This window comes from Stomoxys calcitrans, chromosome 5 (assembly GCF_963082655.1).
Source record: "Stomoxys calcitrans chromosome 5, idStoCalc2.1, whole genome shotgun sequence".
In the NCBI taxonomy this organism is placed as follows: Eukaryota; Metazoa; Arthropoda; class Insecta; order Diptera; family Muscidae; genus Stomoxys; species Stomoxys calcitrans.
In genome coordinates, this window is record NC_081556.1 from 101,714,091 (window position 1) to 101,727,470 (window position 13,380).

A 13,380-nucleotide genomic window follows, 5' to 3' on the forward strand; every position below is an offset into this window, starting at 1 on the left:
CTTCTGCAACATGGCACAGATCGGTACAGAATTTGATATAACTGCCATATAGACTGATCTCTCGATTTAAGGTTTTGGGGCAATAAAAGACGCATTTATTGTCCGATTTCGCCGAAATTTGGGACAGTGAGTTAAGTTAAGCCCCTCGACATACTTCTGCAATATGGGACAGATCGGTCCAGATTTGGTTATAGCTGCCATATAGACTGAACTCTCTTCGATATTTTTCTGCTACTTGGCTCAAATCGGTCCAGATTAGGATATTGTTGCCATATAGACCGATATCTCGATTTAAAGTCTTGGCCCCATAAAAAGCGCATTTATAATCCAATTTCACTGAAATTTAACACCGTGACTTATGTTAGGCTTTTCGACATCCGTGTCGTATATGGTTCAGATCGGTTTATTTTTAGATATAACTACTAAAAAGACCAATATTTTGTTATACACAATTGAATAATGACTTGTGCTTATTAGTATTTGGTCCAAATCGGAACATATTTCGATATAGCTGCTATGGACCATAAGGTATGCATTTTTCATCGGATTTTGACGAATGGTGGTTTACGTATATACCCGAGTTGGTGGGTATCCAAAGTTCGGCCCGGCCGAACTTAACGCCTTTTTACTTGTTGTTGTGATTGAAGCAGTGGAGGCCACCGAAGCGCAGAGACTAGCATGTCCGCTTATGACGCTGAACACCTGGATTCGAATCCTGGCAAGACCATCAGAAAAAATGTTCACCGGTGGTTTTCCCCTCCTAATGCTGGCAACATTTGTGAGGTACTAAGCCATGTAAAACTTCTCTCCAAAGAGGTGTCGCACTGCGGCACGCCGTTCGGACTCGGCTATAAAAAGGAGGCCACTTATCATTGAGCTTAAACTTGAATCGTGACTGCACTCATTGATATGTGAAAAGTTTGCCCCTGTTCCTTATTGAAATGTTCATGGGCAAAATTTGTATTTGTATTTTGATTGAAGCAGTTTCAATTAAAAAATTAATTGGATCAATTAATTTCGTGATGGAAACCGATTAGCATTGTTTTCTGTTCAGGACTTTTGTTATATGTTTTACTGTTCATTCTCTCATTCTTTTATCTAAAGGTACGTTCAGATTAGTCAAATATTTGGCGCGGCTTGTTTTATAATTTTCGCCCAAAATATGTCAAATTCATACATTCTTGATTTTCTATTCACATTAGACACATTTATTTGACACATTTTGTTTGGCCGAAAACAAGTCAAATAGCGTCAACCATTAGATCAAAAAATGCTTTTGATTTCTCTACATTCGATTGCATGTAAAATTTGTGTTTCCTTATTTGATATTAAAATTTTTTTGTTCAATCAAACAATGAGAAAGTCTGGTCAAGGCTTTTTCCTGATCAAGCTAGTTCAAATATTCTACAAATCTGAACATATTTTAAGAGTTAGAGAAAGTTCTTTAAAGTATTTGCCATAAAACTGTTGCTCAAAAGAAGGCCCAAAGTTTTGCCGGGGTAACCCTGCAGCAAATATTCTTGCATCTCAATGAAAGGCACGTTTTTTTGCCCAGTGATTGTGTGACTCACATGTAAGAGTATGTTGGTTGTTGTAGAGATATGTTTGTTGCTCCGGCTGGGTCCTGATGGTTACTGGGTGGCTGTATGGGGGACACAGTCGTATAATATGCGGCCTACTCAATTTCACTGGTGTATGGGTGTGTGTGTGTGTGTGCGTGTACGTTCTCGGTGTATGAATGGGTGTATGTGCACAATGCGTGATTTGCTTCTCTCTGCTAGCAGGCAGAGTGAGTGCTTGTGTTATTTTTGTTTTTTTTTTCTATTTTATTTTCTTTACATTTTTTTCTTCACATAAATTTATCCCTTTTTCCATGCCATTTACATATTAACCACATGAGTATGAATGGGTGGGGGCCTGGGAGTATTGAGCCCACTGCTGCTGCTGTGTGCAAATTCTATAAGGATAATATTTAACTTTTTTTTTCTTTTCCTAGATGTCATAGATTCACATTATCCCTATTTACGATGCCATTGCACTTTGGAGATTTAACTTTATAGCGATTCTTCTTTCGCTTTTTCTAGTCTTGCATTTTTTTGTATAAAATATATGTATTTTTTTTTAATTTACTACACCTTTGCTTAGTGACTTCCTTTTTGTTGTTTATTTCTTCTATTTTCTCTAGGGATTTGGTTTGGTGTTTCAAAACAACATTCACTACTTCACTATTAATTTGCTTTTGCTCGCATTCGCGTTCTATCACACTACTCTAATTGCGTTTACGTTCTTCCGCGCCTCGTATACCGTTTGAATGGAGAGTATGCACGCAACTGATTTGTACCTCTTGGATGTGGATGTGGAAAAGCTTTCAATGGATAGATGGTACGTACTACACACACACACACACAGAGATTGCTATTTGGTATTGTTATTATTTTTCTTGGTTGTTTTTGGTGCTTGAGATTCATGCCCCAGGTTGTGGGAGCAAGGGCCAGAGAGTAAGAGAGTAGCAATTGAGAAATCAAAGAAAGCTTTTATTCAAGTTTGAGTTTAGTGCTGCAACAGAAGTGGTGTTATTGTTAAGGATTTGAAAGGATACGGATTTTATTAGGCTAACAAGGAAGTCGGTTACATTTGAGCCTTAGAAAATTTGTCAAACTTTGATCAAAACAAATGAGCAAGTGATTATTTTGAAATTTTAATTTTATAAACCAAAAGTTTTCTTTTGATGGCTTGCTACTTACTGGAACTCTTTGCATGCCATGCAAAGCCTGAAATAAGCCCTTGTTTTTTGGGAAGAATGGGATTGTATGTATATAAAACCGCATTCAGAACAAATCAAAAACGGCAAGCCAAATACCAGTCAAAGCCAATAAAAATGCTAATTCATAGCTGGTTAAAATCTGGTGCTGTATACAATCGAAGCCGAATATTTTATAAAAGAGGTTATAAAGAAACTGGTATTTGCGTACTTTATAATCGAAAAAGGTGAGATTGGCAAGCCAGTCAATAAGATAATTAAGTTAAATAACAAAATTTTAGCAAAAACTCAGAAGATACATGAGGATACAAACAAGTAAAAACGTGTTAAATTCCGCCCTCCGAACGTTGGCTGCCCGCCACCACGGATAAATTAACCATCCTCTTTAAAACAACTCCACTCAACTTCCATAGTAATAAGCAAATGGGAGCTGATCTGGATTACATATGGTTCAGGTCCTGAGAACTCTTATGCAAGCCACAGTTTCAGCGAAAACGGGCTACAAATCCGCTTTTTATGGGATTTAGCCCCTAAATTATATGATAGGTCTATTTGGAAGCTATATCTAATTATAGTCTGATCTAGACCATATGGTGGTCAGTTGACAGAAGGCTTAATACAAATCACTTTGTCAAATTCCAGCGAAATCGGCTGATAAATGCAGCTGTTATGACCTTTAGACCCTTAATCGGCAGATCGGTCCACGTGGCAGCTATATCTAAATAAAGCCTATCTAAACCATATTTGAGTCAGATATCGGTAGGCTTTAATGAACTCACTATTTTAAATTTTAGCGAAATCGGATAATAATTGCGGCTTTTATGGACTCAAGACCCTTAATCGACAGATCGCTCTATATGACGGATATTTCCGAATATAGACCGATGTGAACCATATTTGAGTCGGATATCGGGAGACTTTAATCAATTCACTATTTCAAATTTCAGCGAACTTGAAAAAATGATTGTGGTTTTTATGGGCTTAGACCCTCAATCGCCAAATCGGTCTTATGGCAGCCATATCTACATATTGTCCGATCTGGACCATATTTAGGTGTGATGACGGAAGGCAAAAAACAACTATATTTATACCCTACACCAGCACTGTGGAACAGGCTATTATAAGTTTGTGGATTTGTTTCCAACGCTTAGAAGGAGAAGAGCTAGACCCATTGTTAAGCATACCGATCGGCTTAAAATCACTTCCTAATTCGATTTTGCTATGCCCGTCTGTCTGTCTGTCTGTCCATGTATGCTTGTGATCATGGTACAGGTCGCATTTATACTCCGATTATCATGACATTTTGCATATGCCACTTTTTGACCCAAGGACGAACACTATTCATGTAAAAAAAAAATCGGTTCAGATTTAGATATAGCTTCCACATATATATTTCATCCGATATGGCCTTGTAAAGCTGTAGAAGCCACAATTTTGGTTCGTTCTTTACAAAATTTAGCCCGAAGTGCTTTATTTGACGTCTCCATATGTGTGCAAAATTTTGTCAAAATCGGTTCAGATTTAGATATAGCTTCCACACATATATTTCATTCGATATGGAGTTTTAAGGTTGTATCAGCCACAATTTTGCTCCAATCTTTACCAAATTTGGCGCGATGTGTTTTATTTGACATCTACATATGTGTGCAAAATTTTGTCAAAATCGGTTCAGATTTAGATATAGCTCCCATATATATATATTTCATTCGATATGGACTTTTAAGGCAGTAAAAGTCACAATTTTGGTCAGATCTCTACAATATTGGGTGTGAGACATTTGACGTCCTAAATTTAGAAATTGCTCCCATATATATCTTTTATCCGATATGACTTTTTAAGGCTGTAGATATCCAGAATTTTTGTTCTATCGTAAGGAAATGGTATATAATTTTATTCCATATTTCAAGAGGTGTGAAAACTAAAGTCTGACTTGACTTGGGATGAGTTCATATATTAAAATCAGTACGTAGACTAGGTGGTATAGGGTATTATATAGTCGGCCACGCCCGACTTTTGCCTTTACTTATGGCATTTTATATTTTAATTGGCTATGACACAACATTTGTTCCACTAGCCGAACATAAACTAGCATTCTAAGCGGCTCGAACTGCTACGCTCATTCTTAAATCTCTGACACCAAGTTTCGAGGTGTCTCCCACCACATGATCTTTCATCGGGATTTTGGTCGTCCCGGTTTGCGTGTACCACCGTTTTTGCCTTCAAAGACTTCTTTCCTGGAACTTCTACATCCATTCTGACAACATGACCCAGCAAACGCGTTGTATTTTGATATGTGTAACTATGCTATCGTTGTCATACAGCTCATACAGCTCTCCATTAACGCAAACTAGTCCATATATTTTACGAAGAATCTTTCTCTCAAACACTCCAAGCACTGGAAATGAGTTCTATATATTAAAATTAGTACGTAGATTAGGTGATGTAGGGTATTATATAGTCGGCAACGCCCGACTTTTGCCTTTCCTTATGGCTTTTAATATTTTAATTGGCTATGACACAACATTTGTTCCACTAGCCGAACACAAACTAGCGTTCCAAGCGCCTCGATCTACTACGCTCATTCTTAAATCTCTGACACCAAGTTTCGAGGTGTCTCCCACCACTTGATCTTTCATCGGTGTTTTGGTCGTCCCGTTTTGCGTTTACCACCGTTTTTGCCTTCAAAAGACTTCTATCCTGGATTCTCTTCATCCATTCTGACAACATGGCCCCGCCAACGCAACCGTTGTTGTTTGATACGTGTAACTATGCTATCGTCGTCATACAGCTCATACAGCTCTCCATTAACGCAAACTAGTCCATATATTGGTTGCCCAAAAAGTAATTGCGGATTTTTCATATAGTCGGCGTTGACAAATTTTTTCACAGCTTGTGACTCTGTAATTGCATTCTTTCTTCTGTCAGTTATCAGCTGTTACTTTTAGCTTGCTTTAGAAAAAAAGTGTAAAAAAGTATATTTGATTAAAGTTCATTCTAAGTTTTATTAAAAATGCATTTACTTTCTTTTAAAAAATCCGCAATTACTTTTTGGGCAACCCAATATTTTACAAAGAATCTTTCTCTCAAACACCCCAAACACTACCCCGTCTGCTTTCACAAGTACCCATGCCTCAAAACCATGTAACAACACGGGTAGTATCAGTGTCTTGTATAGTGTAATCTTCGTCTGTCGAGAGGTGGCCTTTTTCTAAACTGCTAACTTATCCAAAGTAGCATCTGTTTGCCAGCAATATTCTTCACTTTATCTCAAAACTGGTCTCTGGTGGTTCCCAACTTTCTCCATTTTCTTTATCTGATCGGTTGTACAAGGAGTTTTGGGAGTTGAAACCATTCATTTCGTCTTATCTCCATTTACTGTCAGACCCATTTTCACTGACTACTTCCGGTGACCGATCTATGATGTCGATATCATAGCCAAGGCGAGTAGAATGTTCCTGTCTCTGATTTCATCAAAATACGACAATAAATCCTCCTGTTACGGGCTTACGAGACCTTGGTTTAGGTTATTTAAGAGTTCCATCACGCGTTCCGTCGAAAATTGACGCCCCACTCTTGATAAAGATCATCATCTTTGTTAGCTGGGGGGATCCATCTTTCTCACCAGGTTGAGTTTTGCGCCTTAGAGAGTGCGGATACTTCCAACGAACTTTTGGCGGTGTCAATACATTCTGCCGATGCAAAGCGCAGCTTAAAGATGGGCCCTCTAAACTCGCACCTCGTAATTTGTGTGGGTGGACCCCCTTCAGAACACAACACATGTTCGAAAACCGTCTATTGTCTATTGAAATCAGTTTTTTAAAATGAAGATTTTGAGCTAAAACTTTGATCCCAATAAGCTTAATACGAAATATTATGGCGCTTGTTTAACAATAACCCTTGCCGCCGAAATTGGTAAACTGAGTGAAATTCTTTCTGATTCGGCATGTTCTTTCTGTGTTAATATTGCCTCTGCCATCACACGATGGAACCATCACCTACTCCCAAGAAGTTCAGTTACTCTAGGTTTGAAAGACTAGGAGCGGCGGAAATCCTAATATTGGAACATTAGGTAGTGCGCGGACGGGGGATTAAATACAGTCTAATTAACCATTACCGACTTCCTCAATATTTGGAAGACTGGGATAGGCAAAGATGCTAATATGGAAACATCAGGACAGGAGACCATCACCCACTCCCGAGATTTCCATTAACCGAAGGACCAATGATGGAGGTCATCCAGATAAAGCTCCACCGGACAGTCTGTCAGCATGGTTTCTGATTAGATAGTGACCTGTTATGATGGACACAATGACTGAGACGTCTGTTCTAGCCAGTGACAGCAAAGCGGTAGACCTTTTCAAGCCTAGATTAGGCCACATAGTTTTTTGAATGCTCACAGCCCCCTCTTTTTGACTATCTATCATTTGTTGTCCTTCGGGCCTGGTCCTAAAAACTTAGCTAACATGTCGCTAGAGGCATACCCACAGATTCCCGTTTCCCTGGAATGTGTAAGGTAGTTCATAATCTTTTTATAGTGGAGTCCGAACGGCGTGCCGCAGAGCGACACCTCTCTGGGTAGAAGTTTTAACATGGCGAAGTGCCTCATAAATGTCGCCAGCATTAGGAGGGGATAACCACCGCTGAACATTTTTTTCTGATGTTCTCGCCAGGATTCGAACACAAGCGTCATTCGCAGATATGCTAACCGCTGTGCTACGGTGGCTTTCCTTGTCCCTATTCCTCAATGGTATGGTCATGGGCAAATTTACAATTTAGAGTAGTATTAGAACTTTTTATATTCGTGCCAAGTATAGTACAAATCGCTTTATCAGAGAAATCCCACGAAAAAGTTACATAGTCACAAAGTTATAGGGAGTCGTTACAGCCAATTTTCTATTCGAGAAACTCGGCAGAGGACCTGCGTTAATTGTCATACAAACTTGATATATATATTATCCCCAGATAATAAAGGGTGATTTTTTTGAGGTTAGGATTTTCATGCATTAGTATTTGACAGATCACGTGGGATTTCAGACATGGTGTCAAAGAGAAAGATGCTCAGTATGCTTTGACATTTCATCATGAATAGACTTACTAACGAGCAACGCTTGCAAATCATTGAATTTTATTACCAAAATCAGTGTTCGGTTCGAAATGTGTTCATTCACCGTAACGTTGCGTCCAACAGCATCTTTGAAAAAATACGGTCCAATGATTCCACCAGCGTACAAACCACACCAAACAGTGCATTTTTCGGGATGCATGGGCAGTTCTTGAACGGCTTCTGGTTGCTCTTCACTCCAAATGCGGCAATTTTGCTTATTTACGTAGCCATTCAACCAGAAATGAGCCTCATCGCTGAACGGTGAATAAACACATTTCGAACCGAACACTGATTTTGGTAATAAAATTCAATGATTTGCAAGCGTTGCTCGTTAGTAAGTCTATTCATGATGAAATGTCAAAGCATACTGAGCATCTTTCTCTTTGACACCATGTCTGAAATCCCACGTGATCTGTCAAATACTAATGCATGAAAATCCTAACCTCAAAAAAATCACCCTTTACTATCCCCGGGATATCTAGGTACTTTGTACAAAAATTAACAAGGTTAGAAAAATGGACAAACCGACAGGCCGTATAATTATTTTTCGCTCTATCTCTTCTGAGTGTTACAAGTCAATACACTAAGGTTTAATACCCTGTACCACAGTAGTGATATGGGGTATAAAGCTACAAAACGGATGTAAAACGAGCAGGACCTCCCTCAAATGAGCAACGTAACATGACAAGCCGTCATTTCTTTGGGATCAGACAACCTTCGCATAATTCTCACCATCGACTGACCACCCGACTTCACAACCTCTGAGCGCCGGACGTTTATCAATCAAAAAAAGGCCGATTGGGTTGGCTTCAGAGAGTACACCAATCGCCTCTTCAGTGAACTGACATCCCTCTCAAATGTGCTTGTGGCCGAGAGGAAATTCCGAGACATTATTAAAGCAGCAGCCGTTCGAATTCCACAGGTGCGGCCCAATTTCCCGGGGCCGGCAGTGATACTCTCAGACGAGCTTAATGGGATTCGTTGCACGCACCCCACTAACACAAGAATCGGCGAGCTGAATCTGGAAATTAACAGGGTAGTCAACGAACATAAGCGGTATTTGTGGCTAGAACATGTGGAGCAATATAACTTAGGTACGGGTTTAGACAAGCTGTGGTCTACTATTAAGTCACTCTCGAACCAAGGGGTAGACATTTGGCGACATTTGGTAGACATTTGGCGACGTAACTGTGATTGATCTGAAGAGATGGACCACTTTGTTCAACCGTCAATTTATTGTGCATCCTGAGAGTGACAAGGCTAGGAGGAGAGCTAATCGTCGTATTCGTGGTCTCCGAGCCGATGGGCAGCCATCACAATTAACCGTGGACGAAATTACGAATGTCTTCCGTGATGACAAGTCATCCAAGGCATTGGGCCCCGTCGGAATCTCCACACTGATGCTGAAGAATCCGAATCAACCTGGAGTCGAGTACCTTACAACTGTCCTCAACCTGTCTTTGAACACTCTTATAGAACCCGATGTCTGGAAAATGGGCAGAGTGATCCCGCTACTGAAGCCTGGAAACGACCCGGGTAAGGGGGAGTCGTGCAGACCGATCTCCCTAGTCTCACCAAAAGCTAAGATGCACACATTTGCCGTGGCTTCAATCAGCCCAGGCTATGTGATCGGACGGTCATCGTGGCACTGCATTCGATAGGTGCAGTGCCATCCAAAGCCAAACTCTTTGAGGACATCGCCAATACGTCCAATACGTCCAGCCAGTCCTGAAACGATGGATCGCGAATTATCTGTGTGGTCGCCATTCATTTGTGGAATTTGAGGATAAGAAATCGAAACACCGTAGAGTGAAACAGGGTGTTCCCCAAGGCGGGGTGATATCTGCGGCACTGTTTAACCTCTACCTTAGCTCCATTCCACCTCCTCCAGACGGCATATAGATCGTATCATATGCGGACGATTGTACGATCATGGCATTAGACCCCCGCACCCATTGATGACATCTGCGATAGGTTGAACGTCTACCTTAACGAATTTGCCTCTTATTTCGTTGCAAGAAATCGGAAGATATCTGCCACCAAATCTTCAGCACATTGTTCACTACACATACGCATGAGGTGCGTAGGAAGCTGAATGTGATGGCCAACGGAGTGACAATTCCGACCATCAAGTGTACCAAAATACTTGATGTCACATTTGACATTTCTTACTAATTCTTCTCACATGCCACAGCAATTTGGGATAAAGTCAAAAATTAGAGCGTGCTAAGTTCGGCCATGCCGAATCTTGGGCCAGGCCGAATCATGGATTCAGCTGCAAATTTATATCATTTTATTCTACATACCAAACATCTGTCAAACCAGCAAAAATTAAAGCTTCCAGGTACTCCAGTACTTAACACAGTTGTTGAAAGTCATAACAGAACACTACATGCAAAATTTAAGCCGTATCGGATAACAATTGCGGATTCCAGAGGCTCAAGAAGTCAAATCGTAAGATCGGTTTATATAAGAGATATATCAGGTTATAGACCTATTTAAACCGTACTTAGCTCAGTTGTTGGAAGTCATAACAAAACACTATATGCAAAATTTCAGGCCAATCGGCAAAATATTTCGGCTTCCAGGGGTTCAAGAAGTCAAATCGTGAGATCGGTTTATATGGGAGCTATATTAGGATACGGACCGATTTGGACCGTACTCAACAAAATTGTTGGAAGTAATAACAGATCACTACATGCCAAATTACAGCCAAATCGGACAAAAATTGCGGCTTCCAGGGCCCTAGAAGTCAAAACGTGAGATCGGTTTATATGAGAGCTGCATCAGATTATAGACCGATTTGGATCGTAGTTGACACAGTTTTTGGAAATCATAACGGAACAGCAGTATCAGATAACCAGGGTCTCAAGAATCCAAATCGGGCGATCGGTTTATATCAGGATATAGACCGATTTGGACCGAAGTTGACACAGTTGTTGGAAGTCATAAAAGAACACTAAGTGTGAAATTTCAGCCAAATCGGATGAAAATTGCGACTCCCATCAGCTCAAGATGTCAAATCGGGAGATCAAATCGGGAGATCGGTTAATTCAGCTTATAGACCGAATGATGCCGATTGTGAACAGGTACCAAAAGTCCAAATGGGGTTTTATGCAGGGATCTGCCACAATGGCTTAATACTGCAGGGCTCTTAACCACAGGTGAAAACGATGCGTCTACCAACGCCCCCATATATAGCCGAAGCTAGCATGGGTACCAATTCGAGTTCCCGTTATCAGGACATGTCTTCCCCCTTGATTAGGAGCAGAGCACTATCCAAAACTCTTTGGGTTCTATGGGTCGCGGCACCCGGTTGTGTACAAGCAACTCCACACCGAGCATCGAAATGCCCTTCCTGCTATTTAAGGTGTTAAACCACAGCCACCACGTTGCTCCCAACTGGGGCCTCACCAAAAGTCAGGCTGCAACCAAAGTTCCAGGGGCTCCTGACTCTCGTGGTACCAGATTAAGAACTCTGGTTCGACCACGTAGTTAAACTACTACCAGTTGAAACCCAGACAGTTCCGGACTGGTCACCTTATGGGATGATGCAAACACCATCCCGTAGCAACACGTCATTTAGAAACAGTCAGAAATTAGGTGGCGTAACCCGAAATGACTCAGCACAAGCCTGAGCCAAAGCAGGAGTGCCACTGAAACATTCACACACACACCGTATACAGTATGTTAGTCACGAGGAATAGCATCGACACCGTGTTAAAACTTTCAAAACATCAGAATTCCACACACACCAACTCGACCAGCTCCAAGTTTTCATGGTCCAGCCATGTTCAGCTCACCGATCTTTTCGCTGCAGCCTACTAATTGCTCATCTATACATCGTTATCTAGCTTCACCCGTCCATCACCACATCCACCTCCTCACGACCAGATCCGAAACTTCATGGTCCGCCCTCAGCTCACCGACCTTTTCGATGCAGCCTACTAACGGTTATACTGAGTGCCAATGGTACTCGAGATGACAATAACCAATGGCCAACATCAGTGTCTGCTTCCAGGTTAGGGGCGGATGGAGGCGAGCATCGGATCTTGAAGCAAGCGGCTCGCCACAAGGAGGGATATATGTGCAGTCCCACAAAACCGATGCGATTAGGGCGCTGGGCCAGTAACCCGCCCCCGGAAAACTATGAGAACTGCCATGAGAAACAAAGGAGTAGTAAAAACAGACCCCCCCCATGTTGACGACCCACGCAAACGTAAAAAGGACCATGATTTGCGGATATGCACCTGGAATGTGCGCATTCATTATAGAGAAGTACAAGGCAGATATTACCGCCTTACAGGAAGTGCGAAGGACCGTACACAAGAAATGAGACAAGACGGAATGTGCCAACTATAGAGGAATAAGTCTCCTCCCCATCGCATACAAGATACTATCGAGCGTGCTGTGTGAGAGATTAAAACCTAAAGTCAATGAGATAATTGGGCGCTATCAATGCGGCTTTAGACCTGGAAATTCACCCTGGACCAGGTAAGGTTAGGTTATCAACACCTACCATCTCTTTGTTGACTACAAAGCCGCTTTCGATACCCCTTTACGTTCAAAACTATTTCAAGCCATGTCTGAGTGTGGTATCCCTGCAAAATTAATGAGACTTTGCAGGATGACACTTGCTGATACGTGCTCCTCAGTAAGAATAGGAAAGAATCTCTCCGAACCATTCAATAACAAACGAGGTTTCAGACAAGGAGACAGCCTATCGTGTGATCACTTTAATATCCTGCTGGACAAGATTATACGAGATGCAGATGTGAACAGATATGGCACACTAATCACAAGGAACAAAGAGTCGCCAATGCCGACGGCATCGACATCAGAGGTCGGTCAACGGAAGTAGCAACTGCTGCCTTTGATAGAATCGAAAGAGAGTCAGTGAAAATGGATCTGGCAGTAAATTGAGATAAGACAAAATGGATGGTTTCAACTCCCAAAACCGAGCAGATAAAGAAAATGGAGAAAGTTGGGAACCACAACTTTGAGATAGTCAGTAACTTTATCTACCTCGGCAACGCCATAACCGAAACACCAGTTTTGAGATTAGGCGAAGAATAATACTGGCAAACAGATGCTACTTTGGACTAAGTAAGCAGTTTAGAAACAAGGTCATCTCTCGACAGACGAAGATTACACTATACAAGACATTGATACTACCCGTATTGTTATATGGTTCTGAGGCATGGGTACTTATGAAAGCGGATGAGGCAGTGCTTGGAGTATTTGAGAGAAAGATTCTTCTATATGGACCAGTTTGCGTTAATGGAGAACATAGGCGACGTATGAACCACGAGCTGTATGAGCTGTATGACAACGAAAGCATAGCTACACGCATCAAAATACAACGGCCGCTTTGGCTAGGTCATGTTGCCAGAATGGATGAAGAAGCTCCGGCAAAAAAGTCTTTGGAAGGCAAACACAGTGGTACACGCAAACCGGGAAGGCTAAAAGCCCGATGGAGACATCAAGTGGTGGGAGACACCTCGAAATATTGTGT

The 13,380-nt window shown here is 41.3% G+C and overlaps 1 protein-coding gene across 1 annotated transcript in view; it reads left to right on the forward strand.

Moving 5' to 3' along the window:
- Positions 1-2,358: 2,358 nt before the first annotated feature.
- Positions 2,359-13,380, forward strand: part of LOC106091574 (uncharacterized) — a 77,025-nt gene continuing 66,003 nt past the window's right edge. Inside the window, exon 1 of the mRNA XM_013258127.2 lies at positions 2,359-2,382. The gene's annotated coding sequence lies outside the window, so the exon portion shown is untranslated. The remainder of the gene's footprint in view (positions 2,383-13,380) is intronic.